Source organism: Macrobrachium nipponense, chromosome 37, assembly GCF_015104395.2.
Source record: "Macrobrachium nipponense isolate FS-2020 chromosome 37, ASM1510439v2, whole genome shotgun sequence".
NCBI classification, from domain to species: domain Eukaryota; kingdom Metazoa; phylum Arthropoda; class Malacostraca; order Decapoda; family Palaemonidae; genus Macrobrachium; species Macrobrachium nipponense.
This window is the reverse complement of record NC_061097.1, coordinates 53,778,725-53,788,724: the sequence shown is the minus strand read 5'-3', so window position 1 is coordinate 53,788,724 and position 10,000 is coordinate 53,778,725. Positions and strand designations below refer to the sequence as shown.

At 32.0% G+C, this 10,000-nt stretch overlaps 1 long non-coding RNA gene across 5 annotated transcripts in view; it reads left to right on the top strand.

Moving 5' to 3' along the window:
* Window positions 1–10,000, top strand: part of LOC135209259 (uncharacterized) — a 458,718-nt gene that overhangs the window by 360,458 nt on the left and 88,260 nt on the right. For all 5 annotated transcript variants that reach the window (XR_010313339.1, XR_010313336.1, XR_010313335.1 and 2 more), the window contains one exon: window positions 3,084–3,103. This is a non-coding gene — a long non-coding RNA (uncharacterized LOC135209259). The remainder of the gene's footprint in view (window positions 1–3,083; window positions 3,104–10,000) is intronic.

The window sequence follows — 10,000 nt, the reverse complement described above, 5'->3', positions numbered from 1 at the left end:
CCTCCCTCCGTCCAACAGTAGCAGCAACAGCAACATCTTTAAGGGCGGGGTGACGGGGGTGTAGTAGGGTCATGGTTGGCAGCATGTGGGGTGAATGTATGCGGGGTGAGAGAGAGAGAGAGAGAGAGAGAGAGAGAGAGAGGGTGAATGAATATGGGGAGGGATGGGAAAACTTCAGGGCGACGCAACGGAAGAACTAAAATAACAGGCAAGTGGAAGGAGAAGGAGAAGGAGAAGGACGAAGAGGAGGAGGAGGAGGAGAAAGAGAGAGAGAGAGAGGGAGAGGGAGAGAGAGCTGGACAAATTCAAGCAAGATCATTATGTGTACAGTAACGCGCGATATGATCTGTGAGAAAGCTGTCTTTTGTCAGGATCTAGTGTTGTACGAAATCTTGTACAGAGGAAACATTTGGTACTAAATTATTGGAGATAATTCAAAGAATTCGAGTGAACTAGAAACAAGATGAGAGAGCTATTGTGAAATCGATATAGGGTGATGATGGTTGTGATGATAATAAGTAGTAGCGATGATGACTTGTTTTAGAAAGAGCTCCTCTTAAGTGCATAACATGTATATCAGGAAGAAGGAATCCATAGAGAGAGAGAGAGAGAGAGAGAGAGAGAGCTGGCAGAAGGGGATGTACATAATAAGGGACGTGTTTTTATGTGGCGTTGCACCTCCAGCGCTCCCGGACTGTTTGCAGGAGATAAAGTACTTGTCTGGAAGGACTGGAAGTGGCCACATTGTCAAGAAGGGTTTACTTGGGAAAGCTGTTTTTATGGAAGTTTCTTTCTCTCGTACTTTTACTTCGACTATGACTTCGTCAGTCTATGAAACCATGGGAAAGCAGCGTTTTTCTGATGTTTCCTCTCTCTCTCTCTCTTCTCTCTCTCTCTCTCTCTCTCTCCTTCGTATGTTCCGCTTTTATATGTTCCTCCGATATTGAACATGTCTTCGCCATATATTTGTCCCTGAGTTTCAAGAGTATTTTCGCCATATATTATTTGTCCCTGAGATTTGATGATATTTCCGCCATTGATTATTTTTCTCTTGAGATTTGTTATTATTTTCGCCATATATTATTTGTCTCTGATTTTTATATTATTTTCGCCATTTATTATTTGTCACTGATTTTTATATTATTTTCTGCATTTATTATTTGTCGCTGATATTTGATATTATTTTCACCATACATTAATTTTGTCCCTGATTTTTATATATTAATTTTGCCATTTATTATTTGTCACTGGGATTTGATATTATATTTAATCGATATTATTTGTCACAGAGATTTAATATTAGTTTCACTGGATATCTGGATATTATTTGTCACTTGAGTTTTAATATTATTTTCGCTGGATATTATTTTTTAATGAGATTTACATTATTTTCACTGAATATTATTTGTCTCTGAGATTTACTATGATTTTCGCTCGATATAATTTGTCACGAAGATATTTTTTTATTTTCGCTGGATATTATTTGTTAATGGGATTTATATTATTTTCGCTCGATATTATTTGTCACGGAGATTCAATATTCATTACTCCTGACGCTATTTTGCACAGAAAATACTTCGATAAATGCAACGGCCCATTAAGTGTGAATTTTATGCTATATACTATTAACGTTAATGAGTGCTTTTTAATTTTTGGATGGCGTCTCAATCGCCGAGCACTTAAAAAAAATTGAATGGGGATAGTAATTCTGGGTAATTTTACGTTGTACCTACCCTTTAATAGAACGAAAATAATTGAACGCGATAATTCTGAATAATTTTACATAGATTATACCCGATAAACATGGATTAAAAGTGTTGATAAGAACACGCCAAGTAGCTTTTAAACGTTCAACATTAAAGCTTATACCGTTTTATTACGAGGAACTCCGTTTTTTTCCCTTCAGTTACTGTTTACATATTTGAGTGTCGGCGGCAGCGAATTTGAATGTTTCTTTCATAATTTGCACAGTTCTCCTGGCATTTTGATAAATTTTTATCTATTTATTGATTTGTTTTTATTTTTTTGATAAGCGAGATCTCTTTATATATATATATATATATATATATATATATATATATATATATATTTATTATATATATATATATTTCCATGTACCACCTCATACTTCTTCCTAATGAACACCTTAATATTTTGTGGCTTCTGTGGGCTTGTTCCACATGATTAGATTTCATCTTCTGAAGGATGATGATAATAATAATAATAATAATAATAATAATAATATTAAAAATTATTAGACTTGTAAGGCCCTTTTCAAAGATGATAACTAAGACATTATTTAGAAGATGTTCTCGATTTTATATTAATAATAATAATAATAATAATAATAATAAAAATAATAATCATAATAATAAAAATGAAGTTATATATTAGACTTGTAGGCTCCTTTTGAGTGATGATAACTAAAACAGTATTTAGAAGTTGTTCTCGATTTTAGAATAATAATAATAATAATAATAATAAAGTTTATGTATTAGACTTGTAGAATCCTTTTCAAAGATGTTAACTAAAATATTATTTAGAAGATGTTCTCGATTTTATATTAATAATGATAATAATAGTAATAATAATAATAATAATAATTATTATAATAATAATAATAATAATAATAATAATAATAATAATAATAATATAATAATAATATAATAATAATAATAATGTTGTTATACTTTTAAGCTACTTTTCAAAGATGATAACTAAAACATTATTTAGAAGCTGTAATAATAATAATAATAATAATAATAATAATAATAATAATAATAATAATAGTAATAATAATAATAGTAATAATAATAATAGTAATAATAATAATAATAATAGTTATATATTAGAATTGTAGGCTCCTTTTGAGAGATAACAAAAACATTATTTGGAAGAAGTTGTCGATATTATCTTTTTCTTTGGTTTGAAGATGCCACATACCTGATAAAAAATAATGTGCTGCAAATAATGTAACGACATTTCCTCAAAAAAAAAAATACGTATATCTAATACATTCCCTGCAAAAAATATAATACGGTTTTAAATTAAATGTATTCATTTCATATTTTTTTTCTTTTCAGGTTCCTTGAAAAATTTTTCGGTGAGTACAAGCAAACTTACCTTCAGTTCAGTAAGTGATGAAAGCCTTTTTTGTAATGAGTATGGTAGAAAGTACGCTTTCCAAAGGCATTTTCATATGAAGTATTAGGTAATTTGAACCATAATTATGTAGTGGTCTTATTCAGACAAGTATGGGCAAACAGATACTCGCATATATATAGTATATATATAATTATAAATAAAAAATTATATATATATAATATACATGTATAGTATATATATATATAATATATTATATATATATATATATATATATTTATATATATATATATATATATATATATATATATATATATATATATATATATATATATATATATATATGTATATATGTATGTATGTATGTATGTATGTATGTATGTATGTATGTATATATGTATATATATATATATATATATATATATATATATACATATACATATATATATATAATATATATATATATATTTATATATATATATATATATATATATATTTGTATACATATGTGTGTGGTTATTATATTTAGCATTTATTTAACTTAATGTAAAAAATAATCATGATTACATTTAGAATGTTTATGTAGGAGTATGTTGACAAACTGCGCCCCTGTATATAAGATACTTTCGATACATCAGAATATTTCTCGGTCATGTGCTCTCAGTGCATGTGTGCGTATGGGAGACTGTAAACTGTATGTCACATTGCTTTAAAGACAATTTTCCACGAAAATGACACCCTAATTCATATTATGTTATTGCATTTACAAATATATGTTTTGGTGCGGTTTCTCATCTCCAAGAACGTTAGCGCTGTCGTGTTTCATATATATATATATATATATATATATATATATATATATATATATATATATATATATGTGTGTGTGTGTGTGTGTGTGTGTATGTATGTATTTATGTAAGTGTATATGTATATTATATATACATATATATATATATTATATATATATATATATGACATGTCTATATATGGGTATACATGTATCATATATATATGGGTATATATATATATATATATATATATATATATATATATATATCTATCTATATATATATATATATATAATATAATATATAATATACGTATAATACATATACATTATTATATATACATAATATAATTATTATACATTATATATATCTATATATATATTATAATACCATTATATATATATATATATATATATATATATATACAAACATATAAATGTTTGCAATATTTTAATCCTTGAACATAATTTCTAACTTTTGTAGGTGGAAAAAGTTGGTTCTCGTTAATTTTATCGCATAATATTTACGCAAGAAAAAGCTTCTTTTATGAAATAAAGGTAACAATAGATAGTGGCATTCCAAAATCTGTTTCAGTATCAGAGGGAAACTTCTCCTTGAAAAAATGTATTTTCTGAGAGTTTTCATTCCATTCGTCCGAACACTGATAATGAATTAGGATATCGTTGAAATGAAAATGTTTAGAGCTCGTTGATAAATGCTATATATATATATGATATTCAGTATATATATTATAACTTGTTCTGGTTTTATCCCACTGACGTAAAATGCATCACACACGCTACGCTTACTACAAACATAGTAGATTTCATTCAGCAAATTCCAGTCGATAATATCGACGGGTGCGTAATTTAGTTTGTGTCCTTTTTCAAGATATTCTTACTTGAACGATATTTGCACAATCTGAAATATTTTTGCGCCGATGGTTTCTTTCGTGGTTGAAATATGTTGTACACATTAACTATTGATTTTTTTTTGAAGATATTTTAATTCGAAAGATATCTGCACAATCTGAAATGTTTTTGCGATGAAGGTTTCTTTCGTAGGGGAAATATGTTTGAACACATTAACTATTGAATTCAAAAGACTATTTGCAACCATTTCATGAGTTTCATGCAATTCTCCTACGGCAAACTATGTACATGGTTGGTTTATTTATTGCTATTCAGCGTGACGCGTAGAAGAACGGAGTTAAAGTAGTTATATATAATCCTAAAAGTGCGTATCTGAAATAACATTCAGGAACTGATTAAAAAACAAAAAAAGAATCGTAATGATCATGAGTCATGCAGTGCGTATGCAGCAGCCTGCTGGAAAAGAAAGCGACGGCAACTGTGCATTAAATAGCCCGTTTCCTAAAACAAACAAAATGCAGCTGTGTCCCTTTAAATGCAGAGCATCAAGGCTGATTAAATATTTTTGTGGGTGAGGCAGCGGTCAGCTTTAATATTCCCCGACTTTTGTTTTGGTTCTGAATGACTCGTGGGGGGGTGGGGGTTGGCGGAGGTGAGGGGGAGGATGAGGAGGAGGAGGAGGAGGAGGAGGAAGAGGAAGAGCAGGATGCCATGTTGTGGCTCTGGGGGGAGGGGAGCTGAAATTTCAAGGGAAGGCATGGAGTAGGGATTTGGTAAGAATGAAGGAAAAAAAAAAGAAAAAAAAAGGGAAACTGGAAAAATCTGGGATACGAGTGGAAGGATCCGAGTTGTGAGTAACGCAGTGATGTAATACACCAATGGCGGATGTGTGTGTGTGTGTCTGTGTGTAAAGCTGAGTGTCATTCGTATGAAAACGCATATGAATGCGTTTAGAAATTTTTGTGTATATACTGCACATGAGGTTACACTGACATTATGTTCCTTGATGATTATGACTGTGTACTATACATAAATGGTATATTTATAAATTCTGTATGCGAAATAATGGCTCCAGAAATTAAGGACTTAAGGCAAAAATCACTGCCGGTTTCGTTATTATTATTATTATTATATAGGAAAAATTTATACAAAAGGCTATCATGTGCTGATCGATTGAATGGCTAGTGAAAGGAAAAAATGAACAGTATATATATATATATATATATATATATATATATATATATATATATATATATATATATATATATATACACACATACACATACATGTATATAAATTACACTGATTTTTATATGAGACTCAAGGACTCTTGGCTATGGCCGAAAGTAAACCTTATACCCAACACAAGATCAAGATTGCAAATTGTGTTTTTAAGGAGCGGAATTAGATTTCGCCGAGTTAGTATCGAGTAATTTTTAGGTCTGAAGTATTTTTTCACTGTAGTCAACGAATCGGGAGAGATGGTGAAAATCAGCTCTCGTATTGCCGTTACTACTATTACTGCTACCATGGAAGTAGTATAAACATAACTCGCAGTTTGAAGTCGCCACCGAAAACAAAATTCATAAATATCAACGCCATGAACGCGGCCACCTTTTACAACTCTCGGTACTCATCACATGAACTTACGACGGTGACGAGACCATTGCTCCACGGACTGTTAATCTCCTCGAACACGTTTAAAAGTCGGCAGGAAGCTGAAATTTCGGCGGGGGTATATCCTTCGCCGTCCCCGGTCCTATTTTGCGGCGCGCCGTCGTCGTCGGCTGCTCTGTGCCTGGTCCCATGGCTCGCTCGAACTCTCGCTCCTGCAGGCGGTGGCGGCTTTGGAAGCCTGGCCTAGAAGCGGCGCCGCTCGCATGATGGTGATGGTGATGGTGATGGTGGTGGTGATATCAGCTGCTGCTGCTGCCGAGTCAGGATTCAGCGTATCTTCTGCTGCGCTGTTCCCTCGTTATGGAGGTTTCGTATATGCTGGCACAGCGCTGTGCTCTTATTTATTGTCCCAAGTGTATATATTATTCATTCGAATAATTTCGCTAAGGGTGCGAGGAATCCTTCCCCGTATACATCAGAGGCATATTTATATACATAGCCGGAATGTATTCGTCCATTATTTTGACTGGTTTTGTTCTCGGGAAGAAATTCGTTTTGCGGTATTACGCTGTTCATATTTATTTTCCGCATTCAGAGTTTTTTTGCAGTCTCTTAAATATATACATAAAAGAAACTCTGCATGAATTTTGTTTGTATGACGTGACCATTTTGCTGTGTGTGTATGAATTAGTATTAGTTTTCAGTTACTTGTACTTTTGCAAGCATTTTGTGTGTATGGAGTGACTATTTTACCGTGTGTGTATGAATTATTAATTTTCAGTTGTATATTCTGATATATATGTGTGTATGTATATAATGTATACATATATGTGTATATATAATGTATATATATACACACATACATACATATAAATATATACATATATATATATCAATATTTATATTTTCATCTTATTCATTAACCAGAAAATACTTGCCTCCGAGTTTGCGTGTTAACTCTACTATGTTAGGCTTACGACCATTTTTTTTCCATCTTTCTCGGCGTTACTTTACAACATGCAGTTTGCTTCTACTTTATGCGGTTACTTTCTGAAGAATTATGGAAATTATATTAATTTCGTTGTGAATGATTGCATTGTGCGTTACTTTTTTTTCCCTTACTATTCATGTAGAGATATCAATATATTTATTTCGACACGCATTCAAGGAAAAAGTTATATGCATATTTTGCTTCCTAGGATATTTTTATACGTATTGCTAAATGTTATTTTCTCACCTTCAAAACATAATTATAGTTGTAATAATGATAATAATAATAAAAACAAGAGAATGACACTAATCTTTCCACTCTGTTTGAGTGATGTAGTGTTTTTTTTCTGTCACCTGACTGAATATTATTGCAGTTATCATTTCATTAATATCGGTTATTGTTGCTGTAATAATTTTTTTGTTTTCATTATCATCAGAAATTGTTGCTGTTACTGATATTTTTGATAACTGTGTGTAGTGGCAGCGAATGATTTTATCACTGAAAACATTTTAAACGAGATATATAACTGAAATCGTACTTTTGCGTTTTATTTCTAAAGCATTATCTGTATTCATACTTTTCAAAATATCTACCTCGCTGTCAAGGTAGGCTTGAAAATGAACAAGTTAAAAATTGCGTAGAGTTTTCTTCGGCGCACCCGAGTTTTCTATACAGCTTATAATTCTCTCTAAAACCATCAGCCGCCCCGTGGCTGAAAGTAGAACTTTCAGCCACGGCCCGGTGGTGGCCTGTTGTTGTTGTCACCTATAGCAGTGCCAGACGCACGATCATGGCCAACTTTACCCTTAAATAGAATTAAAACTAATGAGGCTGGATGGCTGAAATTTGATATGTTTGATGGCTGGAGGGTGGATGATCAACATATTTGCAGGCTCCAGAAAAATTGCGGACAGACAGTACAAGTAGACATCTCAATACTTTACTTTTACAGAAAACTAAAACGCAATGGCTTGAAAGGCTACAGATTTGTGTAACTCATATCTAATGCACTTCGATGGTTGGTGCTTATTTTCAGTTCTTTGCCCTCATTACGTCCAGATCACTCTCGACGTGGTTCGGAAGTCACGTGAAGCCGTTGGTTCCGTTGCTGAATAACCACTGGTTCCATGCAACGCAAAATCACCATACAAAAAAAACTATCCATGTAAGAATATAGGACGTTATGCGAGGGGATGGGGAATAGTGTCCGGCTGTTGTCAAAAGGAATCATTATTTCCTGACGAAAGGAAAGCCACTTTTGGACGGTTCCCTTATTGCATACATTATATACTGAAGTCGTGTGTATAAATCTCCCTTGGAAAAAATAAAAGATAACAATAATCAGACTAAGTTTGAGGTATATATATCCTATATATTTTCACCCGGACATTTGGCTGCAAAGCTTAAGGTTTCTGTAAAAACGGCCAATTTCATTTTATGTTTCGTTGAATGAATACATTTTGATCTAGTCTAAATTTCAGTTTTAGATGACATCATTTATTCGTGCAAATCTGTACAAGGCTTAGCGGTCCCGTATAATTTTATTTCTGATTTTATCTGAAATATTCGAGACCGTCATAAGAAAATGTGTAGATATCGGCCGCGTCTATTTGGTGGAACCAGTTGGAAATTTATCTCTGCGAAATACGTCCTCGTGTGTTCATTATATATATATATATATATATATATATATATATATATATATATATATATATGTATATTAATAATAATAATAATAATAACAACTGTAGCCTATAAAATCGCCAAAACATAGAAACTAAGAAGTACTAGATTTCAGAGACTGCTGTCTCTCTCTTGAAATATAGTACATACCTGTCTATATTTTGGCGTTTTTATGGACTCCTTTTATTTGATACAATTCTGTTGTAACAGAACATTTTACCAGTCTTATAGTGTGTGTGTGTATATATATATATATCTATATATATATATATATATATAATATATACATATATAATTTATCTATGTATGTATGTGTATGTTTATATAGTGTGCGTTTATTATTTTATATATATATATATATATATATACATATATACACATATATTATATATATATACATATATATATACATACATACATATACATATATACACACACGCTCTCTTTCTCTGCCTACAATTGTGCTTGTAATGCGTCGGATATAACTGCCACTGCTCTTAAACTCCTGTGGCCGGAAGAGTCAGTCTCCTCCGCTCTGGGTATTGAAGACTTCGACATTTCCCTTCGCAGACTCTGTTGGCAGTCGACGGACAGGGAAGGAGGAGATCATGATTCCGCACGTCGTCGTTTCAGTTACGCAGAAAATTGTTTTTAATACGTGTAGTTTTTCATTTCATAATATATATGTTTTTTTATCAGCCAGCCAGTAGTGCAATTCAGCAATGTGCTGCCTCCCCGGCATGACAAGGTAAAACTCACTAATGCATTGTAATAATTAGGGTTACGGTGGTCTGTGGAACGTCTTGTTTTCGTTATTGTTCTTTAATGAGAATAATGTATGATTCAGTACTACATTGGGGGGGATGTGATTGTGGGCAATATTTATCCGTTTTGGGGTTGTGACGAGGAGAAAAATTGTAGCTGGAGCGCATTTACTTAAATGC